The sequence below is a fragment of the Jaculus jaculus genome, chromosome 4 (assembly GCF_020740685.1).
Source record: "Jaculus jaculus isolate mJacJac1 chromosome 4, mJacJac1.mat.Y.cur, whole genome shotgun sequence".
NCBI lineage: Eukaryota > Metazoa > Chordata > Mammalia > Rodentia > Dipodidae > Jaculus > Jaculus jaculus.
In genome coordinates this window covers 80723295-80750031 of record NC_059105.1, presented here as the reverse complement: position 1 = coordinate 80750031, position 26737 = coordinate 80723295, and the positions used below count along the sequence as shown (strand labels likewise).

General features: G+C 41.7%; 1 protein-coding gene across 4 annotated transcripts in view; it reads left to right on the top strand.

The window, feature by feature from the left end:
* Tanc1 (tetratricopeptide repeat, ankyrin repeat and coiled-coil containing 1) overlaps nucleotides 1–26737 on the top strand; it is a 255800-nt gene that overhangs the window by 32246 nt on the left and 196817 nt on the right. For all 4 annotated transcript variants that reach the window (XM_045146817.1, XM_012952495.2, XM_045146816.1 and 1 more), the window contains exon 2: nucleotides 2224–2337. The gene's annotated coding sequence lies outside the window, so the exon portion shown is untranslated. The remainder of the gene's footprint in view (nucleotides 1–2223; nucleotides 2338–26737) is intronic.

The window sequence follows — 26737 nt, the reverse complement described above, 5'->3', positions numbered from 1 at the left end:
TAGCCCTATTCAGTTTGGGTGCATAATGATTTTAAAACTAATCAGGAACAAGCCCTGAGGCTGGGGACCAACACAAATATCTTGTTGACCGAGCAAACATCGAGATTTTGTTACATAGGAAGTTGCCGTGGAAGGTCAGAGTGATGTAATGGTGTGCGCTAAGCTTTCATCCTTACACAGATGGGCCCCTGAGGTGCCATCTGCAGCTCCCTGGGCCCTTTGAAATCACTTCCTATAAATGAAATTGTTAGGAGTTAGCATTGAGAAATTAGTGTGGTAGCTATATTAGAGGTAAAAAGAGACAAAGAAAGGAAATTTCCACTGGAGTTAGCTGTTTCCTCTTCCTCCCTTGCCTTATAAATAGCCCGAGATTTATTATTTTGGTCAACTTTCTTATTTAGCATGTGGATATTATTGCCTCCTCTAAATAGCCATCCAAAGTAAACTTCCCTTTTTTCTTGCAGGCTAGCACAACTGCGTTTATCCCTACCTAAGCCAGTGTCAGCTGGGCAGTTTCTAGAAACTGTTCTGCTATTTTTGGTTTTCTGTTTCTGGTGAGGAGGAAGTAGTGTTTTTGTTTCTGGTCTTTTCTCTCATGAAAGGAATATTTGTTCTGGAAATGCAAGGGCAGAGGATGTTTCCCAGTTAGATTAAAGGAAGAAAATGTGCAGCATCATATGTAAGTGGTGGGCTGTGAGCCTTAACTGATGTTTTTAATGAAACATGCTGATGAAACATTTCAGAGCAGAAAGCGGGGTCCACTGTGCTACCCGTGCTTTATTTATTCTGCAGTTACTGGCATACTTTGCGAGGCGTAGCTCTGTTGCTCACCCGAGAGATACAATCAGAGGAAATACCGAAGTGAAGTTCTCAGAGGGGCAAGCGGTCAAGAAGCAGCAGCAGGAGGAGGTGATGGTTGTGCTGCATCTCAGGAATGCTCAGGCGAGGAGAGGCTTAGGCTGAGGGACACAGCAGAGTGAGCTGGGAGGAGTCAAGAGGGAGTTGAGGCACACATGGGTTATCAATGGTGGGCTGTGCTGGGTGTGATGGAGAGGAGAGTGCCATGGAAAGGGGGCCCAGCAAAGGTTGGTTTGGAACCAGAGTAAACTGAAAAGTCATGAGAGTGATGAAAGTATGGAACAGTCGTGGAGAGGAATGGAGGAAGTGGCCCTTCTTTAGGCTGCTGAGCGCCTTTCTGGGTACGAGAAGTCCAATCCACTGGCATCTCTTGTGAGGTGACACAGGTTCTGTGGCCTTTCGGTCTTGGAATGTAGTGGAGAAGCCAAGTCCTGGTGCTGCTTCCCACAGTGCAGCCAAGGACCTGGAGGATGCAGGCTAGAGGACTGATGCAGATGACCAGCGAGGGGTGCAGGCTCAGGCTGTGAAGTACGGGACACTTAGGCCACCAAAAGGCAAGGCGGAGAAACAGTGTTGCTGGTCTTCTCTGTGTATTTCAAAGGTCTTGGGGTCATATTCAAAGAATTGAAGATGTGCACACAAATAGTAAATAAAGCCACAAAAATACCTATTCAGAAGGGAAGCTAAATTATAGATCAGGTATGCTGCAGGAGAACAGTGGGCTCCTTGAGTCGAGAATCAGGGTACTCAGGGGTGTTACTCTTTGGGGATCCCTTTTCTGGGGTCCACGAGGAGGAGCTGGCTTCTAAGGGGCATAATGTGGGCAGTTCTCTGTTTTTGGCCTCTTGCTTCCCATTCCTGGTATGTTTCAGGACATGTTTGAAGGGAAGCAGGATATTGTCATAGAGTTCGTCAGGAGTGGCCCCATTATTTGAAATGGGGTACAGTTCAATGTAGGTAGGGGTGCCAGTAGCTACGTGCTAGGGCAGACATGTATGTATATATAGCCCAAGCCAAGCAGACGCCCAGCTATCCCTGTGCTTGCCTAACTCAGAGGAATGTGAGTGCTGCAAGGACAGGAGATTGCGGCCAGGAAGCATAAGCATCTAATGAGTTGTGGACTGTCAGTATGCTGGGAATAAAGCCTAAACTCCAGAGCCTGAGGTGGGATGTGAGTGACGACATCAGACATGTGTGCTGGGCACTGCTGTAAGGTCATTGAACTAACTGTTCAGCAACAGTCTGCTTTTATAGCTGAGGCCATGAGGCCCAGAGAGGGGAAGAAGCTGAGTTAGGTCACACAGTGAATCAAAAGTAGAGTTGTGGTCTTAACCCAGGTTGTCTCCTGTGCTCTTGTTCTTTTAGGAGCTGACTGTGGAGTGAGAACACATCTCAGGAAAAGAGGCAGAAGAGTAGAAAATTGTGACGTAAAACAGCCTTACCACCTTTCATCTGTGAATGAAAAGTTAGCAGAAATTGGTAGGTGATGGGTAAGGATTGGGATACTTGGCCTAATTGTAAATATGACAGCCTCAAAGGAGAAGGAATTTTTAGAAAAGAAATGGGCTGGAGAAGGTACAGTCTAAGCCTATCTGGAGCTGTGCTTGAGCATTTTTTTCCCCAGAGACCAAAAAAAGAGCCAGAATATTCATGTGCAGTGAGCACAGGATGATGCTCAGTGAGCACAGGCCATGTTCAGGGAGCACAGGCTGTGTTCAGGGAGCACAGGCCATGTTCAGGGAGCACAGGCCGTGTTCAGGGAGCACAGGCCGTGTTCAGGGAGCACAGGCCGCATCAGGGAGCACAGAATTCTAGTGGGATAGTTAAAAACCTCAGTGCCCTTTTGCTAGTGTGTCTCATGACACTGAACAAACTATGGACTTACATACGTTAAAATTTATATCATGTCTGTTTTACTGTCATAGAAAACAAGATGACAAAGGGAGGGAATAATTGTTATTACTATTTACAAAGCCTTTTCCTTGTTCAAAATAGGTACTTATTCATTATCTGAAGGAATGGTAGGTATTTTGCTAAGTGCTTTACATGTGTTTTCACTTAATACTTACTTTCATGGATGAGTTAAGCCCTGTTGCACAGTTGAGGGGTCTAGGTTCTAAAGAGATTAGGCGACTTGCCCAATATCACACATCCAGAAGGCGACAGAGGCTGAGCTCTGCCTGATCCTTCTGACTACAGAATCCCTGGTTGCCTAACCCAAGGGGCTGGAAAACAGCAAGAAAGTTCCAGTGGCTGTGGAAGAAGGAAGAAGAAGGGGGAGACGGTTGTAGATAAAGAAGGACCTGAAAAGGCAGGGGTGCTTGTGAAGAGAAGAAGGTGCAGAGTGGGGAGTACCGGGACCAGTGAGACCACAGAGATCAGAAGAGTGATGGGAAAGAGTGCCTCTGAGGGTCCCACCTGGGCACAGGCTGATAGGACGGGTGGAGGGAGGGCTCAGAAGGGGGTTGGAGGTTACAGAAAGGCCCAGTGGCCCAGTGTGGTAGTGTTGGGATTCAGTGTGGGTAGTCTGTGACATCTATAGGTATCTGTTTTTAATTTTTTATTTTTTTGAGACAGGGGTTCATATAGTTTAGGCTGGTCTTGAACACACTATGTAGCCAAGAACAAACCTGAACATTTTATCCTCATGCCCCCCCCCCCAATGCTGGGATTGCAGGTATGTGCTACCACACTAGGTTTGTGCAGTATTGGCGATGGAACTCAGAGCTTTGCACACACTGGCCAAACATTCTACACACTGATGCTCATCCCCAGCTCAAAAAATGTCTTGCTACTAGAAGAATCTTCCCAACCTGGAACTTGTGTCTGGAGGAACCTGTGCTGAGGACAGTACTGAAGAGCTCAGCCTATTGTCCCCGCTCTCTTCCTCCTTCCCTGTGGGGGTGGGGTACAGACCCACTGAGCCTCAGTCTGCCATCTGCTGAGCAGGGAGGAGGCAGCCGGCATGCTTTTCTGATGCTGACAGCAAATACCACGCCAGAGGTCAGATCGTGGGCAAACACTGGGCTTTGTAGACAATCTAAAAACTGCAGACAGTTTGCCACAGTTTCCAGCAGAATGGTGGAAAACAAATCTATTAGGAGTAGTAGATGTTATTGGGCTCCTTGTGAAAAATTTTGAGGTTGTAACCTAAAGCTCCTAAGGCATGTCCAGTTTCCAGAGGTAGCTGGAGCATCTGTGGTCCCAGTCTTGCAGATGTGCCTCCTCCTCACATACTTGGCTTTGGTGAGGTGTTTGTCGTGGGATCTAAGCTGTTCATAGGGGAAGAGCTCTCTTGAGAGTTCATGTTATCATTTTACTTCATGTGTTTACTTTGGATACAGCAGGATGCTTTTATCCTCTTGCTGGTGGTTTTAAATTCTGCACTGAAAGGCAAGCTGTCTGGGCAGAGCTTTCTGTGGAAGAGTGGTGAGAGTAGAGAGCACATCTGATTATATAATCATTTTGAATAAATAAAAAGATGGCTCATGGCAGGTCCTGTAAGGGCAGCCTAGAAATGAACGTCATCATTAGGGATTAAGTTGCACTGCAGTTGAATTTTGCAGCTGTCAGACTCTGCAGTACAGTACGGTACGTCAGCTGTAACCTCCAGGTGTAAGAATGTCAGCAACGTTGAAAAGTGCTGCAAGGATGCAGAGTGTGGTGAGATGCTGTGCATCAAAAAGGCATTTGCAGAATCTTGTTCCTGGCTACACTATTTACCCCCAGTGGTGGGTGGGATCCATAGAGTTTTACAGCATGGAAAGATAGAGGAGAGAGAGGGAGGGAGGGAGGGAGGGAGGTGTGTGTGTGTTTACTTGATTTTCACTGGTCATTTATCTCATGTTCTGTCTGATTTCACCAAGGTATTGAGATGCCAACTAAAATTTGCTTTTAAAATAGAACCAAGGGCTGGAGAGATGGCTTAGTGGTTAAGTGGTGAAGTGCTTGCCTGTGAAGCCTGAGGACCCTGGTTCTAGGCTTGATTCCCCTCTTCTGTTTCCCTTTTCCCCTATTCCCTCCCTTATTCCCCCTCTCTTCCCTATCTCTATTGCTTTTTCTTTCTCTTTCCCTTTCTCACTCTTTCTCCTTCCTTCCTTTTTTCTTTCTTTTGTTCTTTCTCTATTTTCCTCTTCCCTTCCTCCCTTCTTCCCTCTCTCTTCCTCTTTCTATTTCCTTCTTTATTTCTCCCTTTCCCTCCCTCCCCACTCTTTATTTCTCTTTCTCCTTTTCTCTTTTATCCTCCTTGCCCCTCCTTCCCCCTCTTCCTTCCTTCCCTCCCTCCTTCCTTCCTTTCCTTCTTTCTTTCTCCTCCTGCCTTAGTTTCTCATATGGCAGGATTACAGGTGTATGCCCCTTGGAATGGTGAGTCCAGTAGTTTTTAAACACTTTGACCTTCTAAGACTATCAATAAAATTACTTTTGATTACACCTGAAACATTTGTATATGTATAAATTATAATCACATGCTTGGTTAGTAGCAAGCTGTTTGCATTTAAGATGCAAAAATAGAAATAAAAGAATGAGGCACGTAAACCCAATTAGAAGTTGTAATGCTTTCTTTCTATACCCTTGCAGATAATCTCCCACCTTTTACTTTGGAGGTATCTGGTTTAGAATGATAGGAGTCTAGAGAAAGAAGCACACAGAACTTTCAGAAGGAAGGCTTTGTAGTTTCTGGAGTGGTTGTGGATGAGAACTTGACAGAGAAGTGCATTGTCAAGCAGATTGGGAGTAGGCTGAGTGGGGAGTAAACCAGAAAGCTCTCCCTTGCCATCTGTCACAGAATGTTGCCCTTAGGTGCCATGCACCAAACTCCTAAGGATGAAAATGTCCTTATTAGAATTTTGAGATCACTTCCTCACAACTGGAAATGCTGGACCCCAGAATAGAGAATATAGTTCATACACATGGCATACAGAATTGAGTCTTTCAGCTCCTTGCTGTGGATAGAGTTGAATGGAGTGATACAGAAGCCAAGCCAAGCATTGGAAGTAAGAAAGAAGAGATAAGGTAAAACTACTGGATTGAATCTTAGTGAGTTTTGAGAGGACCCGAGGAGAGGCAGAGTAGAGGCTGAAGACTCTGGGAAGGAATAAGCCCAGCCAGAAGAGATAATCACTCTTATCGAGTATTTGCTAGCCAATCAGTCTTAGTTTTACACAGCAAACATTTTTGAGCCTGTTGAATCCTTTACTTGTGTCTTAATTCAAAAGATCACTTAACTAATGGCATCAAAGCAAACTGTCCTGTGCTTACTATGTATGTCACAGGACCCCAAGGCAGAAGCCTTATGGCCTTGGGCACCAGGACACTGCAGGCCAACCTGTGGTACAGATGAGGATTGATTTGGGTGATGGCTGGGACACATTGTGGCTTGCTATTGACGTTGGAGACTGTGTAACTACTGAAGTAAATTGGCTACTTCAAGTAGATTTAGAATTCAGATTATTGTTTCTTGCTTTTAAAAGATTTGTTTTTATTTATTTGAGACAGAGAAAGTGGGTGGGGGGAGAATGGGCATGCCAGGGCCTCTAGCCACTGTAAATGAATTCCAGATGCATGTGCCACCATTTGTATCTGGCTTACGTGGGACCTGGAGAATCAAACCTGGGTCCTTAGGCTTCGCAGGCAAGCACCTTAACTGCTAAGTCATCCCTCTAGCCCCAGATTATTGTTTCTTGAAAACTAAAAGTAGGATAGAGAAAGAAATGGCAGGTTGCCCAAAGCTCCACTTTCATATGAGAGTACTTAAAACATTGTACTTAGATGTGAAAAGAAAATGGAATTTGACAACATTTCAGTAGTGATGAGATTTTATAGACTATCACCAATAAAATATTTTAAGTGTTATTGCAGTACTTTTAGCAGAACCATTTCATAACAATCAAGAAAAAGTTCTTTTTGACATGTGGGTCATTAAAGAATTATAGGAAATAGAAAATCTAGACAATTTGGTGAACACCTTTCATTCCTTCAGTCATTTCTTTGAAAGATGAAATATGTAGGGATATAATTTTTGCCAAGATTCATCTTTGGAGAATTTTTATGAAATGATAGTCTTTATAACATTTAGAGTGTACTAGTAATACAACTGTTCTGATTCTGAATGCAAGAGGGAGAGAGAGAGAGCAAGCCACTTCTATACTAATTAGTGGGGAACATTGAGAAGCCATCAGAACAAGAGTTGACAAATATTAGTGTAAAAGTGGCTAGATCTCTCTCGCACTTTTTCTCATTCAGAATCACAACAGAAATGTGTATTACTAGTATTCTCTGAACATTATAAAGTCTACCATTTCATAAAATTTCTCCAGAGAAATTAGCAAAATGAGGATTTGGGTTTGCTGGGTGTCCTTGAAGAAGAGGCCTCACGGAAAGGTTGTTTCAGGGAAAAACTACACTGCTTCTCATTAGGAGAATACAAGCTTGCTAGGACCTTACTCTTTGAACAGGAGGTCCTGGGAGCCTGGCAGGGGCTTGGCCTTCATCCATACAGTAAAGAAAGGCTTCTTACTAACACGTGGCTCCACTTACAGATTATAATCTGCCAAATCCTATTTCAAGGATATGGGAAGGGGGAAACATTTAGAACTGTATGCTTGTGGAAATGAAGGGCTTACATAAATATTAGTGACATTTGGCAGATCCCTTGTTCATACCAGGTTTCAGTTCCCTCACCCCAAAATGAAAGAAAGGCTTACTGGAATAATCGCCTAAAACCCCTGATGGTTCTGAATGGATGAGGACAGGAGAGGACATTGGCTGAGTGCCGCCTGCTTTATTTAGCTGCCCTCACTGCACATTCCTGCTGCTTTATGGCAGGACTTCTGTTCATCCTTACTTCACTTGCTCTATAAGTGACATCCACAAGGGAGAATATCCCTGTCCCATTTTACAAGTGAGGGAAGGTGATACAGGCAGGCTCACTTAGCTGCCACTAAAAGTGGCTAAGTGGGGCTACATTGAGAAATGGTTGGAATTAGTATCAGAGAGCCCTTGTCAATTTGAATGAGTTTAAAATAATCAGTGTTTTGGGAGCTGGAATTGTTCTGTTTTATCTATTTCTATTTGCTTACAGGTGACCTAAAAGTAACTTAAAATTTAAAATTTATATATTTATTTAGCAGTATCGAGCATTAAAGCCAGAATAAGCCAGAATTTTATGCATGCTAGGTAAGCATTGTACCATTGAGGTATATTCCTAGCCTAAAATAAAGATTAAAGATTGTAAGACTCCAAAGTCTACCTCTTGAAAGGAGAAATAACCACTTTTTAGAGAGAGAGCAGTAATCAGTGGTACTCCTATTGCCCCTGTCTGAGTTCTGAGATATAAGGAGCAAGGCATACGGAATTCAAATAGTACTTAAAAAAAAAAAACAAAACAGAACAAGTACTGGGCATGGTAGCACATGCCTTTAATCCCAGCACTTGGGAGGCAGAGATAGGAGAATTGCCATGAGTTCAGTTCAAGACCACCCTGAGACTGCATAGGTGAATTCCAGGACAGCCTGAGCTAGTGAAACCCTACCTCGAAAAACCAAAAAACAAACAAAATACCAGAACTAAAGTTGGAAAATGTGACTGAAATAATCTTAAAATGATTTCAAGGGGTGGAGGAGACAGCTCAGTGGGTAAAGTGCTTGCCCTATAAGCATAAGAACCTAAGTTCGATCCCTAGTACCCATGTGAAAGGCCAGATGTGACAGCATGAATCCCAGCAGAACAAGAGCATCCCTGGAGCTTGTGGGCCAGTCAGTCTAGCCTAATTGGTGAGCTTCAGGCCAAGAGAGACCCTGTCTCAAAATGAGAAGGACAGAGTTCCTGATGGTTACGCTCAAGGTTGCACACACACATGTACATGCACCCATGCACATAGGAACACACACACACACACACACACACACACACGGAAAAAATTTTTAAAAATCAATATTGTTAGTTGGTTTTCTGTTGCAATAACAGTATACTTGAGACTGGATGGTTAAGAAAGTTCACCTGGGGCTGGAGAGATAGCTTAGCAGTTAAGGCACTTTCCTAAAAAGCCTAACATCTGGGCTTGGATTCCCCAGTACTCATGTAAAGCCAGATGCACAAGGCAGCACATGCATCTGGAAGTTGTTTGCATTGGCTAGAGACCCTGGCATGCCCATTCTCTCTTTTCTTTGTTTCTCTTTCTTTCTGTATTTCTCTGCTTGCAAATAAATAAATATAATATATTTTTAAAAGAAAGTTCATTTGGCTCATGCTTTGGAGGCTGCTATGTCAAGAGCATGATGCCAAACATCTGCTTGGCATAGTTGAGGGCCTTTTTGCAACAGGGCAAGATAGAAAGCTTGTCAGTTTTGGTTCTCTGTTACTTTTTAAAAAAAAATCATTAAACTTTATTTATTTGTATGTGTATTGAGGGGGTTGTGGGGAGGACCCCAGGGTGTTGTATAATTGCAAATGAAATCCCATTTGGCTTCATCTGGGTGGCTGGGGAATTGAACCCAGGCTGGTAAGCTTTGCAAGCAAACAGTACCTTTAACAGGTGATCCATCTCCCTTGTCCCTCTCTTCCTCTTTTTATAAAGCTTCCAATGCCATCATAGAGCTCTGCTTTCATTGACTTCATCTGCTCCTCATTATTTCCCATAGGCCTTTCCTCCCACTCAGGACCTTTGGGAGAACACATGTAAGCCACAGTGTGTGGCAGTAGTGAGCTTCCCAATACCAGATGAATTCCATGAGACAGACTAGACGAGCCTGGCTGCTCCTTGGTAGGGTTGGCCCGTCAGTGCTCCCTCTGCGGAGGCTGCTCACTAGCGGATAGCCAGAAGCCCTCCCAGGACTTCTGATATGTACTTCAGGAGGGAGCAAGCTTGGGTCCCCCCCACTTTCTGTTCTTAAGCTTCATAGATTAATAACTAAGGCTTCTAGAAATGGGGGCCTGGGAGAGAGGCTCAGATAGTAAGCTAGATGCATACTCTTTCCAAGAGAGGAACAGGAACCAGGTTGTCCCTTACTCCCAATAATAAATGCTTCTATTTCTCAAAGTGAATATTACCGGGGAGAAATTGTTTTCTTCTGCTGGCAATGCCGGCTTTTGTAAAATGAAACTGAATTAAAGTAGCACCATAAAGCCCCTCGTCCTGTCATTTAGTTGTTGTCAAGTCCAGTGCTGCTGTGGTTTTTATAGAGAAGTCAAAGTGAAATATTCTGGTAGATCTTATTCCGTGTTCTACAAAAGTCACTGGGGCTCAGGATGTAGCTTGTTAGCATGTGCTAGTAAATGTGAAGCCCTAGATTTGACCTGCAGCATGGCCAAAAGAGGAGTTACTGTATGTGACATTACACTCTCTTTTTGAACTCAAACATGACTTTGGAAGTATAAAATATCTTGATGTTTCCAGGCTTCTTTCAGGAGCATGTTGGTGAATAGACTGAAAACTTCATGTAAACCAAATTGCCCCTTTCCATGATGGCTATTGGAGTCTACCATGCCATAGACCTAGCTTTAAAGTTGGGTTTCCCTCATGCTTTTCCTAGTAGGACTGGAAGAAGTTTAGTCTGAAAAATTTTTTGGACAACTGCCTTGTTGGTTTCTGATGCAACATTTTTTATTCAACAGCAAGTAAAGCAAATTTGCCCAACTAAATTATTCATAAGAATTATAAAGCTTGTCACTTAGAATGTATGTTGGGATATTCAGGTCATTTAGGAGACTGTGGTTAAAAATAAAATGACCTAAATATATAGCTCTAGTTTTTTTTTAAAGGGAAGTTTAAACTTTTGATTTTTATTTGACATTGGTCCCAAGTATGTTTCTATGGGGAATATCAGTATCTATTGTTAGTATCTAAGAAGGTTTTCTTTTTGTTCTTGGTGGTGGTATTTCATAGTATATGAAGTTCTGTTTTGAGGCAGTTTATAGACATTTTTGTCCATTTTGTTAATCAAACATATGTATAATAATCAGAGAACCTGAAGAAGATCATGAGCAGATGATTCTTCAAGAAAAACTGAAGATAATTCACTAATTGTTTATATCACTCTGCACACTTGAAGGGAAGGGGCACTTGAAATATGAACTTGCAGTCTGCTTTGGAATGGTAACTAGAGCATAAAATGTTGACAATCAATTATGTATTTAGGGAGATAAAACAGGCTGACATATTGAAGTCATATTGTATTCTGTTTAGTGGACAAAGCTGCGCATTACATCATCTTCCTGAAGCAGGGGTCTCTACGATAGGGCAAGAAGCATGAAAACCCATCTTGATGGAGCCCAACTTCAGATCATGAGCAAATGTAGCATACACTTGCTGTTTACCTTGGAGACAAGTCTTGTCTTAGATATGAGCGCAGCTTCTTTTGTTATTGACTGCTACATGAAGTATTTGGCATTTTTGTTATAGCAGTGTGGTAAACACTGTGTTTCAGTAGGCCACAGAGGTGGTAAGATCTTTGCAGGAGAAAGCAGAGAGCGAGGTTTTTACCTGCAGCCCAACTGTGACTGAAAATTTGCTCACAGACGTTCTAGGTGTTTGTTGACATTGTCTTAACATTCATTTGACAGGGGAGGCATTTGACAGCATCTAAGAAGTAAGTTACGATATTAGTGCAATCAGATACAGTTCCTTGCCTGCTGGAGATCAGGCCCAGGGCCTCAGGCATGCTACCACAGCTCAGTGTTGCACACTGGTGCCTTCACAGGAGAATTATTGTCCCTGAGTTATAGAAAGTGGAAGGCCAAGATTAGGCTGTGGGCAGGGTTGGTTCCCTCCTCAGCTCTTTGAGAGAAAGATTTGTTCCAAGCCTTTTTCTTTGACTTATAGAAGACCGTTTTTTTGTGTCTTCCTTCTATCTCCATTTTTTTTTCTTTGTATAAAGACCATTGGATTTAAGGCTCACTCTAATAATCTCCTTTTAGCTTGATTACCTCACTATAAATATTCTCTCTTAAAAAATATTTTTAGGGCTGGAGAGATGGCTTAGCAGTTAAGACTCTTGCCTCAAAGCCAAAGGACCCAGGTTCAACTCCCCAGGACCCACATAAGCCAGATGCACAAGGTGGTGCATGTGTCTAGAGTTCATTTTCAGTGGCTTAAGGCCCTGGCATGCCCATTCTCTCTCAAATAAAATAACATAAAATAGAAATTTTATTTATTTATTTGTAAGTAGAGGGAGAGAAAGTATAGATATGCCAGGGCCTCTTGCCACTGCAAATAAACTCCAGCTACATGAGCCACTTTGTATATCTGGCTTTATGTGAGTATTGGGAAATTGAACCTGGGTTGTCAAACTTTATAAGCAAGCACCTTTAGCTGTTGAACCATCTCCTCATCCCTAAATATTCTGTCCTAATAAAATCATATTCTGAGGTACTGAGCATTAGGCTTTCAACATGAATTTGTAGTAGGAGGTGCATATCAACCCATAACAGGAGAAATCTGAGTTCACAGTCTCTCCGTCTATTAATTCAGTGCATCTCCTGTCCTGTTTAATAAATATTAGATAAATATTTGCAGCTTGGGAAGGAAGGCCAAATTTTGTCTTCAAAGAAATACACCCTCCACTCTGGGTTCCTCTATGCTTGTTTATAGATGTAAGTCATTTCTTAGATGGCAGTCATTTTGCTCGAGGCTGTTCTTCAGTGAACTTTTAAAAACACTCATCTTTTCCCTGTTTGATCCTTAGAGTATAAAAATACTTGTCATTTGATGCTCACATTGGTTCTTAGGAGGATAAATTGTGTACTTTGCCTGTGATCTTTTCCCTTTCAGTTTGTTTGTAATACTTCTTTTGTGCTCTCACAGGAGAAAATGATTAGTGTTTGAGGATTTATTGTTTGGGACACACAGTCACCTGGGGTCTTGGTTTCTTAACCATCAGGCAGCTGTGGAGTCAAGATGCTGGGTGGTGCTACAAAGCAAGACTGGGTAGACACTTAGTATGTAATATTTAAAGGCAAGGTATATATGCTCTATCACTTTGATTTTTTTTCACTAACACTTAAAATAATTTTTAGGGCTTTGGGCTGGAGAGATGGCTTAGTGGTTAAGTGTTTGCCTATAAAGCCTAAGGACTCCAGTTCTTCAAGACTCCATTCCCCAGGACCCATGTAAGCCAGATGCACAAGGTGGCACATGCATCTGGAGTTCGTTTGCAGTGGCTGGAGGCCCTGACATTCCCACTCTCTCTCTCTTTCTCTCAAATAAATAAATAAAAATAAACAAAAAAATTAAAATATAGTAATAATTTTTAGGGCTGTAGAGATGGCTCAGCAGTTAAGGCACTTGCCTGCAAAGTCTAAGGACCCAGGTTCAATTCCCCCGTACTCATAAGCCAGATGCACAAGGTAGTACATATTTCTGGAATTCCTTTGGTGGCTAGAGTCCCTGGTACTTCCATTCTCTCCCTGCTTCCTCCCCCATCTCCCACTTTCTTAACTAAATAAATAAAATATTTAAAATTTTTCTTGTTCATTTTTATTTATTTATTTGAGAGCAACAGAGAAAGAGACAGATAGAGAGAGAATGGGTGTGCCAGGGCCTCCAGCCACGACAAACAAACTCCAGATGCATGCACCCCCTTGTGCATCTGGTTAAAGTGGGTCCTGGGGAATTGAGCCCCGAACCGGGGTCATTAGGCTTCACAGGTAAGTGCTTAACCACTAAGCTATCCCTTCAGCCCAAATAAAATATTTTAAAAGTAATTTTTATGCCAAACAAAATTGGCACCCTGAAAGCACCGATTTAAAGAAATTCCCATGTGTGGAGAAGCTTCTCCTTGGAGGTAGTTGTAGCCAGCCTGAGTCAAGGTTGTAAAAGCAGGGAGGATGGCTGTGTTTGTCAATGTTAGGAAATAAGGATTTGTGGTAGATTCAGTTGGGAGGCTGTGAATACATACTGGATGTACCTGCTTTATGTGTGTTTTGTGGGTTATTAAAGTAATTTTAAGTTTTCTTTATTTGACATACTTTTTTTTTTCTTCTCTTTTTCAAAGTAGGGTCCTGCTGTAACTCAGGCTGACCTGGAAATCACTATATAGTCTCAGGGTAGCCTCGAACTCATGGTGAGCCTCCTAAATCTGCCTCCCAAGTGCTGGGATTAAAGCTTGTGCCACCATACCATTTTTTTCCCTTATTTTTAAAAATATATGTGTATATATATATTTTTCTTTTTTATTGACAACTTCTATACTTACAGAAAACAAATCATGGCATTTCCCTCCCCTCCCCCACTTTCCTCTTCATAACTCTGCTCTCCATCATATCCCTCCCTCTTTTTGTTAGTCACCTTTTAATTTGATGTTACCATTTTTTTTTTTCCTATTATGAGGGTCTTGTGTAGGTATTGCTACGCACTTCGAGGTCTTGGATATCAAGGCCAATTTCTGTCTGGACAGTTGTATGTAAGGAGTGATACCCTTCCTTTGGCTCTTACATCCTTTCTGCCTCTTCTACCCTGAGCCTTGCAGTGGCTGGAGGCCGTGAGCTTGAACCCTGAGCCTTGGAGGGTGTGAGATATTTCAGTACTGGACACTCTGCTGTCCCTTCTTATCAACACTGTGTTGCCTTTTGGGTCATCCCAGTAGTGGTCATCACCATCTGAAAAGAGAAGCTTCTCTAACCAGAAGTGAGAGTAGCATTAATATATGAACATGAATATTAAGTGTAGTGCTTTCAGAGAAATTTGGTAAAAATAATATATTCATTTATCCAGACAAGGGAAGGCTTTATACCCTTTAGGCTCATGACTTCCCCTGCCATAGGCCTTTGATTAGGTTTTCAGTACCAGGCATGTATTCCCTCCCATAGAGTGGGCCTTAAGTCCAATAAAAGAGCAGTTGATTTCCTCTAGAGCAGATATGCCACTATTGCACCTGTTTGGTCATTTGGCCTATCTGTCCAAACTTGAGGCTTCCATTGTCCACTGTTTTCACTGCTGATGACTTCTGTCTCCCTTAAGCCTGCATAGGGTGCAGCTTTTTTCCAGCTTTTAGTTGGCGAGTCTACAGGGAGAAGGTTTTCTGCTCAGCACCAGCTTGATTTCTTAGTGACTTTGCCACTCAGGCATGTGAAGTCTTCAACAATAGGGTCTCTTTCTCATAGGAAACCAAGTACCTTGGCAGTAGCCTATGTTTTAGAGGCAACAGGGACCTCCCTGGCCAACAACTCACTGGAATTTTTCTAGTAACAATCTATGGCTTCTGGATGCGCCATTATTCTAGAAAGTAAATTTTCATATGTCTTATTAAGAATATCTTGAGTTTTGATTGACCCTACACCCTTTCTTTTATACAATCTCTTCCCCTGGCCTTGCTTAGGCCTTTCCCCTCTCTGTAATCTGTTCTCCTACTCATATATATACAATACCATCCCCTTAAGACCTTCCTTCTCCTCCCTCCCTTATAGCCTTTTTCTAGCTTATGGGCCTCTGCTACTGTTTTGGTTCTAGCTCACACATAAGTCTATACATTTGTAGTTAGTATTCACATGAGAGAGAACATGCGATGTTTGGCTTTCTGAGCCTAGGTTACCTCACTTAGTATAATCCTTTCCAGATCCATCCATTTCCCTGCAAATTTCATTTTTCTTTACCACTGAATAGAACTCCATTGTGTAAATGTACCACATCTTTATTAACCATTTATCTGTGGATGGACATCTAGGCTGGTTCCATTTCCTAGTTACTGTGAATAGAGCAGCAATAAACATGGTTGTGTAAGAGTCTCTAAGGTAGTGAGAAGAGTCATTAGGATATATGCCTAGGAGTGCTAAAGCTGGATTTTTAGCTGTCTCAAGAACCTCCACACTGATTTCCACAAAGGCTGTGCCAGATTACATTCCTACCAACAGTGTAGAAGGTTCCCCTTTTACCTCATCCTGGCCACCATTTATTGTCATTTGTTTTCTTGACGGTAGCTATTCTTATAGGAGAGAGATGGAATCACAAAATAGTTTTAATTTGCATTTCCCTGATGGATAAGGATGTAGAACACTTTTAGATGTTTATATGCCATCTATATTTCTTTTGGTGAGAACTCTCTATTTAGTTCCATAGCCCATTTTTTAATTGAATTGTTTGATTTCTTACTGTTCTGGGTTTTTTTGTTGTTGTTGTTCATTTTTATTTGTTTATTTGAGAGTGACTAGGACAGAAAGAGGCAGTTAGAGAGAGAGAAAGAGAATGGGCGCACCAGGGCTTCCAGCTACTGCAAACAAACTCCAGACACATGCGCCCCCTATGCATCTGGCTAACGTGGGTCCTGGAGAATCGAGCCTTGAACCGGGGTCCTTAGGCTTCACAGGCAAGCGCTTAACTGCTAAGCCATCTCTCTAGCCCACTGTTCTGTTTTTTGAGTATTTTGTGTATTCTGGAATTAATCTTCTATCAGATGTGTAGCTGGCAAAGATTTTCTCCCATTTTGTAGGTTGTCTCTTTGCTCTATTCAGCATGTCCTTTGCTGTACAAAAGCTTAGTAATTTCATGAGATCCCAGTAGTTGATTAGTGGTTTTATTTTCTGAGCAATTAGGGTTATATTCAGAAAGTCATTACCTATGCTAGTATGTTGAAGACTTTCCCCTATCATTTCCTCTAGCAGTTTCAGAGTTCCAGGTCTGATATTAAGGTCCCTGATCCATTTGGATTTGATTCTTGTACATGGAGAAAGACAAGGATCTATTTTTATACTTCTACATATAGAAATCCAGTTTTCCCAGCACCACTTGTTGAAGAGGCTATCTTTTCTCCAATGAATATTTTTGGCATTTTTGTCAAAAATCAGATGGCTGTAGCTGCTTGGATTAACATCTGGGTCCTGTATTCTGTTCCATTGAGCTACATGTCTGTCTTTGTGCTGATACCATACTGTTTTTGTTACAGTGGGTTTGTAATATAGCTTAAAATCAGTTATGGTGATACCACCTACCTTATTTTTGTTGCTTAAAATTTTTTTTTGGCTATTCAAGGTTTTTTGTGCTTCTAAATAAATTTTAGGATTCTTTTTTTCTATTTCTGTGAAGAATGCCACTGGAATTTTAATGGGGATTGCAATAAATGTGTAGATTGCTTTTGGTAAGATTGACATTTTCACAATATTAATTCTTCCAATCCAAGAACATGGGATATCTTTCCATTTCCTAGTGTCTTCTGCAATTTCTCGCTTGTGTGTTTTAAAGTTCTCATTGTAGAGGTACTTCACTTCCTTGTTTAAGTTTATTCCAAGGTATTTTATTTTATTTTTTGAGGCAATTGTGAATGGGAGAGATTCCCTGATTTCATCCTCTACATGTTTGTTGTTAGTATATAGGAAAGCTACTCATACAAAACCAGGGCAAGACAGAACAAAAAAAGAAAATTACAGACCAGTCTCCCTCATGAACATCGACAAAAATTCTGAACAAAATATTGGCAAACAGAATACAAGAATATATCAAAAAGATTATTTACCCTGACCAAGTTGGCTTTATCCCAGGGATGGTTCAATATATGCAAATTGATAAATGTAATCCATCATATAAATGGTCTGAAGGACAAAAATCACATGATCATCTCAACAGATACAGAAAAAGCATTTGACAAAATCCAACATCCTTTCATGGTAAAAGTATTACAGAAACTGGGAATAGAAGGAACATATCTCAATATAATAAAAGCTATTTATTACAAACCTACAGCCAACATAATCCACTAAATTGAGGAACAAAACAAGGGTGTCTGCACTTTTATTTAATATAGTACTTAGAAGTCTTAGCTATAGCAATAAGGCAAGAGACAATCATAAAAGGGATACAAATTGGAAAGAAAGAGATCAAATTATCATTATTTGCAGATATTATGATTCTATACATAAAAGACCCTATAGACTACCAGCAAACTGTTAGAGCTGATGAACACATTTAGTAATGTTGTAGGATACAAAATAAATACACAGAAATCAGTAGCTTTCATATTATTTATTTTTATTTTTGTAAAGCAAAAACTAGCTCAGAAAGTGGCAGCATGTAGAAATGTAAATACTGACTCTGGCAAGTTGGGCATGGTGGCACACCCTTGTAATCCTAGCACCTGGGAGGCTGAGACACAAGGACCATGAATTCTAAGCCATCTTGGACTATACAACCAGACTCTGGCCAAAACAAAACACCTCTGTTTTAGGTGGTTTGGAACAGTCAGTTGTGTTTGCTTATAACTTCTTTCAGAGAGCAAGCAAGTGAACGAGTGTATGCGCGTGCGCTTGAGAGAGCACATTTTGAATGCTATCATAGAACAAATGTGGACCAAAACCTTTTGCCAGTTGTTGCCCAGCATCTCACAGTTCAAAGCCAGCCAGTTGCATGGTGCCTAGCAGAAAGCATTCCATGTTTATATTTGTTGAGTGGTTAGAAAAAGATGAGGGATCTGTGTGGTGCATCTTACAGTGAGGGAAGAACTATCCAGCTGATGCAGGCAGGTATTACAAGTTGACCTCACTTGCCTCCTCTGGTGTTTGCTGCCCCAGATGCAAAGGAAAGGCCATTGTTGTGAAGCACAGCTGTTAAAATAGTTAATAGTGTTTTTACCAAACTACTTTGAGGTGTATAGTGTGTCACGTTTGAGAACTTAAATTTATGCTGCATTTGGGTGTCTTAGGAATCAGTTATACCCAAGTTCTTCCAAATAAGAGAAAGTCAAATTATGTAGGCTACTATAATTCTCTTTTTTAAAATTATAAATAGGGCATGGTAGCACATGCCTTTGATTCCAGAGCCATATAGCAAGATTCAGTCTCAAAAATCTTATAGTAAAAACATATATTTATATTTTATATTTGTGTTATATTTTAATGTTTTTGTCATTTGATAGCATTAAATGCATTCACATTTTTGTAATCCATCTCTAGATTTTTTTTATCATCCCAAAGAGAATTCTGTACTGTTAAACAATATTTCCCCATTTCCCCTCTCCCAGATCCTATAACCTCTCTTCTGTTTTCTTACTGTGGATTTTCTCATTCTAGCTACTTCATACAGTGGGGTCACATATTTGTCCTTTCAAGTCTGGTGGCTCGAGTTATATTATTTGTGTAGCATTTACCATATGCAGTCTCTTTGTTATAAAATAATTTGGCAGATAGCTATAGAATACTAGAGCTCTGAGACTGAAATTCAAAACTGTTAATGCTTTTTGGGCCAGAAGGTAGTAACATCCGATATTTATGGAGCAGTTACTGCCTGTCAGGCTCAGCTCCAAGCACTCTTGGCGGGTCATCACACCTTTACCCTTGCACCAGCCCTGTAAGGGAGACACTATTGTGAATACTCTTATTTTTTCATATGGAAAAGTAAGGCTTAGAGAGATGAACTCAGGATGGGGCTTCTAGCTAGCTCCAGAGCTCATGCTAATTGCTCCTGATCTCGTGCTAAAATGCAGTGAGCTGGACAATGGGAAATCAGCCCAACCAGCCAGGGCCTCATCCTCTGTCTTGGTACTGGGCTTGAGGGAGCTGTGGGAATAGCCTGGATGTTGCTGAGAGGAAATGCAGGCATGATGCTGCTAGCACCTCCACATATTCAAGAAAAGCTACAAATGCATTCTCATGAGTAACCTCCCATTTTATCCCATCCAAGTATTAACCAAACCTGACCCTGTTTAGTTTCTAAGATCAGGCAAAATTTGTGATCAGGGTATATGGCTGTAGACGAACCTCCCAATTTCCAAGGGTAGACAGTTTAGCTGAAGACAGCAAAGCCTGTGGCCCCTAAGCTTGAGACCTTTACAGTGGAGGTTTCAGATAACATTTCCCTAATCCGAACCTGGGCAGTTTGCACCCTGGGACACTCCTTACTTGGTGCTGTGGAGGCCCCCGGGGAGGATCCTGCTGAGCTCAGCTTCCCCAGCTGCAACTTTGATAAAGCAATTTTCAGTAATGTGTGTTGAGTGATGCGTCTTTACAGCTCTCATGATTTCTTCCTAAGAGCTGCCAAGAGTTCACTGAAAGTCTAATTGAAACAAAACAAAGCCAGTCGATTTCAAGAGTGCATATCCTTTCATGTAGAGCTTCATAATTTATTGTTTCATTTTGGGCGCCTTTGATTTAACAATGTTGATTAAAATAGGACTTTAAAGCGATTCTTTTCTCCTTTAGTAAAAAGCCTCACCAAAGATCTTCAGATATGTGCTGTGCATAACACATGCAAACCGCCTTCATTTCAATACCAGCTGCCAGCATGTATGGCATGCATACTGTGCACTGACCACTGCGTTAAGGGTTTTACATGCCTCATGTCGGCTAAGAGTTTGTCACTCTGAACTGAATTTTAGAATGAGAAAGATTTGAACATGCGTGATTCAGTTTTATTCACTTGCATATGTTCAAGGCCAAGCAATTTAAGAGATTAGTCCAAGATCATACATCTGTTGTATGGTAGCCAGAGCTATTGAATGTATGTGTATCCATATAGCCAAGCTCCTTGTTTTACCAATTCTGTCCTTTGGATCAGTAGTCTTTTTAGACACTATATTGCTTCTGCTTTTAAATTTCTATCCTATATGGAAAAATAGGTTTTGAGCTGTGGTAACATGTCATCACTCATAGAAACAGCTTCTGAGCCCCACTGATAATTACCAAGTTATTTTAATTGGATTGTATTTTAGTCCATTCATACTACTGTAACAAAATGATAGAGGCTGGACATTTATTTATTAGTTTTTGTGTGGATACATGTAGTAGTATGAGGTGTGGTATGTGTATGTGGTGTATGCATGTGTGTGGGCTGGTGTATACCTCTTGTGAATGTGTGTAGAAGCCAGGGAAGACTGTTGGGTGTCATCTTCCGCAGTCTCACTTATGTGCCTATTTCCTTGAGGTGCAGTTTCTCTCTCTGAACCCCAAATTGCCATTTTTTTCAAGCCCCAGTGAGCCCTCAGGTCTCTGGTTACACATGCCTAGGTGTTTATATGGGTGCTGGGAATCAAACTCAGGTGGACTCATTCTCCCCTGTTCCCTGCCCCCTGCTGACCCTCTTGCTTTTGTGGCTCTTAACCATTGAGCCATCTTCTCACCCCTAAGACTTGAGTAATTTTTAAGAACAGAAATTTATTCCTTAAAGTTGTGGAATCTGCAAAGTCCAAGATCAGGTGCCGGCAATTCCAGTGTTTGGTGATGTGCCAGGTCAGGGCACTGTGCTTTTCCTGTACATGCATATTATAATAAACTTTCATTTATAAATGGAGTACAGAAAGATTACCAATAGCTAATAGTAGAATGTAGAAATTATAACACTATCCTATTAGCACAGTAGTTGATCTGATAACTGAGCTGCCTACTAAGAGACTAATAGGTAGATGATAAATATAGAGTGGGTATGCTGGGTGGGGATTGTTCACATGACAACGAGGAGCTTCATTACACTCCTCATAAGTGCATGTTATTTAAAACCTGTGACAGGCTGCGGATGTAGCTTAGTTGGTAGACTGGTTTCCTAGTCTGTGTGAAAGTTCAGTCTGCAGAACTGCATGAACCAGTCCTGGATAGTGGTACCACCAGTAAGCCCAGCACTTGGGAAGTGAGGCAGGATGATCCTGAGTACAAAGCTATCCTCAGCTATGCAGTTTGAGATGAGACCAGCCTGGGATACATGAGACCTTGTCTCAAACAAACAAATAACAAAGGGGGCTGGAGAGATGGCTTAGTGGTTAAAACACATGCCTACAAAGCCTAAGAACTGGGTTCGAATCCCCAGCATACACATAAGCCAGTTGCACAAGGTAGTACATGCGTCTGGAGTTTGTTTGCAGTAGCTCATTCTCTTTCTCTATTTATATGTCTCTTTCTCTCATAAATAAATAAATAAATAAATAAATAAAACAAAGGGAGAAAATTATTATCTTGATGACATGAATAGCCACCCTTTGACAGATACTTTTTAAAAAATATTTTATTTTTATTTATTTATTTGAGAGAGACAGAGTCACACAGAGGGAGGGGGAGGGAGAGAGAGAATGGGCACCCCAGGGCCTTCAGCCACTGCAGACTAATTCCAGACACATGCACCATCTTGTGCATCTGGCTTACGTGGGTCCTGGGGCATCGATCCTAGGTCCTTTGGCTTTGCAGGTAAATGCCTTAGCCACTAAGCCATCCCTCTAGCCCTGACAGATACTTTTTTAAATCACAGAAAAGTAACATCATTAGAAATTTACCATAGACATTTAAAACAAAAATAGTATGTTTCACTTTATATTTAAATTTAACAAAGTCCAGCTGAAGTTAAGGTGGATGGAATGGTTGAACTTCATATTCCTCCCATTTGCTGTCCCACATCCTCAAAGAAGACTGGTATACAGTTTAAAAACACATTTCAGTGCTCCTTGACTTCTGATGAGATTATAGTCTGATAAACATATAGTGTATTAAAAATATTGTAAATTGAAATGTGTTTAATATGCTTAACCTTAGCCACTATCCTTTTTGTTCTTGGAGACAGGTTCTTAATCGCCCTTCTTCAGCTTTGTTCTGCCTCAGCCTCCCGGGTGTGGGTGCTGCTGACACAGGCAATGCTTCCGCCACACTCAGTGCCACTGCCTGGGACAGACTCGGGCCTGGAATGCACCTTGGCAAAACTATCTAACACAAAGCTTATTTTGTAAGAAAGTGTAGGCTCCCGTGTACATAGATGGGTTTGTTGTAGATATCATGGGGTGCAATTGTACAAACACAGTACCAAAAACACGGGCAGCGTGGAGTGTTGTAGACTATCCCTTGAGCAGCTGACGGGGAGCTGTAGGTCGCTGCCACCGCCGACACTGGGAGATGGCGTATCTCTCCACATTGCTCAAAGCCTGGGAAAAGATCCAAATTTAAAATTCCAAGTATGGTTGCGCCAGAGTGTAGATTGCTTTCACCTTACTGTGAGATGGAAAATTACTAAGTCAAATCATTGGAACTTAGGGACTGTCTGTAAAAGTGTGAAGAACCCAGTTTATCAGTCCATATTACTATGACTTTGGGAGTTCCTATGTTTTCTGCTTCGTCATGCTGCCCACATGAAAGAGAAGTATAAACAATACAGATTGTTGTGGATCTGAAAGCTGGAGTATGTGATACAAGAGGAATGGAGAGGAGACACAGGACTGTTGATAATTTTTCAAGAGATATGAATGGAAAGATTACTGTCTTGCCTATTATTTCAAACCTAAAAGAAATTCTACTGTTTAAATTTGGAGGTGCTGGGGATTGAACTCATAGCCATGTACATTTGAACCTAAACCAAGCCTTGCATGCATTTTACTGCTCTTTTAGGCATATATATCCCCAGCCCTCTTTTTGTTTTGAGACAATGTTTTGCCATGTTGTCCAGGCAACATGAACTCACTTTTTGTAGCCTTGAACTTACTCTGTAGCCTAGGCAGGTCTTAAACTTAAGATCTTCCTGCCTTAGCCTTCTGAGTAGCTGGATGCAGGCTGGTATCATCAGGCTGGCTGAGTTCTGCTTCCATAAAATAGGTGTGACAACTCAGGCATGCCATTTTACTTGCTCACAACCTTTGATGTGTTCCTACTGTCATTGAAGAATTGAAGATTGCTGGAAGGAAGTATCTCCCTGCATGTGACACCATGTATCAAGTGAATGGCAAGAATGTCAACCTCTCTCAGTGACAATAGTGGTCTCTTAGTCAAGCAGGACAGATGGGGTATCCCAGACAGGTGCAACGTGTGTCACCTTGAAGTCTTGGTGTTATAGCTTGGAACTGAGCAGTCTCGAATACCTAGTGTACATATACATGCACCTTTCTCCTGTGTCTGTGCCTGGGGTGCCCTTGACTAAGGGGGTGTATTCAGAGGAGTCTATGGGTAGGAAATGACAAGTGGGGTTAGAAGTGGTGGTGAAGGAGCTAGAAAGCTTGACACTGTGAGGAAACCTGCTTGGGGACCAGCTGTGCAGCCTGAAAAGCTGTCTTAGTTTCCATTGACAGGACAATACTTGGTTTTGTATTTGTATTACCTGTTAACATCTTATATGCCATGGTCTGGGCTTGTGGTAATAAAATGACTTCTCTGTTCACAGTCTAATAAGGTTGCTAGTTTCATGTACAAATACAAGATAATTCAGTGAGATTCATAGTGAGGTGAATGGGACTTAGTGAGGTCACATGGGAAACTAAAGCCTCCTCTTCGTAGTGAAAGGAAGGTGTTTCAGGTTGGGGAGGAAGAAGGGTTTTCAAAAGATAAAAATTAAAAAAAGAAGGGTTTTCAGATATATGGAGAGAGACCATTGAATTTAGTGAAGTAGCTAGGGTCCAGATAGCAAATTTTAGAGAAAAATTTAAAACAAATAGGCTTTTTTTCCCCCTCTTTTTTTGAGGTAGGGTCTCACTCTATCCCAGGCTGACCTGGAATTTACTATGTAGTATTAAGGTGGCCTTGAACTCATAGTGAACTTCCTACCTCTCTCTCCCAAATGCTGGGATTAAAGGCGTGCGCCACCATGCCTGGCCCAGAGCTTTTAAAGTTGTCATCTAATTTGTCAAAAGCCTATGAGTGATGAGGCATCTGACTAGCCGCTGTGCGAATACCCATGGCCAGCTCCAAATATTAACATTTTGACACTCTTACTTCACTAACTCTAGTTTTTGGGTGTGGCTGGAATAATTTATTTGTTTATTTACTTTTGTGTGTATATGTGTGTTGTGTGCATGTGTGTTCATGTATGTGGGGTGGACATGTGCGTATAGGAGTGCATGCACACCGGGACTGACATATGTAAAGTTATAGACGAATATTGTGTCTCAATTGCTTGCTCTTTGTCTTCCTTCTTTGTAGTATGTGTGATGTGATATGTGTGTGTGTTAGAGATGTGTGCATTTTTTATGTGCTGATGTGCCCATGGGCTTGCCTGTGGCTGCTGGAGGCAAACATCAGGTGTTCTCCTCCATTATTTCTGATGGCATAATCTCTTACTGATTCCAGAACTTACCATTCATGAGCAACAGAGTTTCTCAAGTCTCCACTACTCACAAGTCTAGGGTTACAGGCATGCATAGCCATGCCCAGCTCTTTACATGGGTTCTGGAGATTTAAACTTTGGCAGTCTCAGGCCCCTCAGGCCCTCATGCTTGTTCAGGAAGCACACTTAAACTCTGAGCCATCTCCCCAGCCCCACCCCCTTACTTTTTGAGGTAGGGTTTCTCACTGAATGTGGAGGTAACTGTTTGGGCAAGACCAAGCTAACCAGCCTGTCCTGGGGATCCTCCTATCTCTGCCTCTCTAGTGCTAGGGTTACAGGTGGCATTTTACATGGGTGTTACAGTTCCAAACTCAGGTGCTATGATTTACAATAAGCACTCTTCCCACTGAGCCATCATTTCCCTAGCACCCTTTTTATTATATCTATTTGAAGAATATTTGAAGTCCATGTTCTATGCTTTGCCATACATAATCTGTCTTGCTGAGCTTATGTCTTCAGTAGCTTTGAGAATTATTTTGGAGAGAAGTTAGCCTTCTCCCCATTCCCACCCATGCTTTGCATTTAGCACTCTCTCATGGTGACTGTGCCATTGAGGAGTGTGGACACTGCTTTTGGTTTTTAGTGACTTGGGTGCTTTTAAGGACTTAAAACAATACCAAGGTTGGATTTTTTGGTATTTTTAATTAATTTATTTATTTGATTTTGGTTGTTTGAGCCTAGGTTGACCTGGAATTCACTATGTAGTCTCAGAGTGGCCTCCAACTCATGGTGATCCTCCTACCTCTGCCTTCTGAGTGCTGGGATTAAAGGTGTGCACCACAACGCCCAGCTCTTCTGGATTTTTAACAAGATCAAAAGTAAAGACATAAAACCAAGAAAGAGAGTTGTCTACAGAAAACGAGGGGAAGCAGAAGATGCTAGAATTTTATATAAACTGGCTTTTGCAAAAATAAGCCTTAACATGGCCATGAAGGCTGCTGCTTTCTCTGCAGTATGAAAATTTATTTAGCCATCTGGCTTTTAGTGTGGATGGTTTTTGAAGAGTATTGATCAGTGTGCATATCCATGCAGCTTTGTGTGTTATTGATCAGTGTGCACATCCATGCAGCTCTGTGCATTATTGATCAGTGTGCACGTCCATGCAGCTCTGTGCATTATTGATCACTGTGCACGTCCATGCAGGCTTGTGCGTTATTGATCAGTGTGCATGTCCATGCAGCTCTGTGTGTTATTGATCAGTGTGGACATCATGTAGCGTTGTGTGTTATTGAGCAGTGTGTACATCCATACAGGTTTGTGTGTTATTGATCAGTGTGCACGTCCATGCAGGTTTGTGTGTTATTGATCAATGTGCACGTCCATGCAGGCTTCTGTGTTATTGATCAGCGTGCACGTCCATTCAGGTTTGTGTGTTATTGATTTGTGTCCCCTTCTGTGCGGGTTTGTGTGTTACTGATCAGTGTGCACCTCCATGCAGGCTTGTGCGTTATTGATCAGTGTGCACGTCCATGTAGCTCTGTGCGTTATTGATCAGTGTGCACATCTGTGCAGGTTTGTGAGTTATTGATCAGCTTGCACATCCATGCAGGCTTCTGCGTTATTGATCAGTGTGCATGTCCATTCAGGTTTGTGTGTTATTGATTTGTGTGCCCGTCTGTGCAGGTTTGTGTGTTATTGATCGGTGTGCCCGTCCATGCAGCTCTGTGTGTTTTTGATCAGTGTGCACATGAATGAGGCTCTTTTCGTAGGGTTTGGAAGATGACTTGGTTTCCTTAGAGGACTGTATAGTGTTTGAGACAGGGTCTCACTTTATGCCTCAGGCTGGCCTCACACTCATGGCCAATCCTGCTTCAGTTACTGAGTGCTGGGATGACAGTGAGCTACCAGGTGTTGCATGTAGCTGTTAGTGTCAAACTGTTGATGAGATAGTCTCTTTCCTCC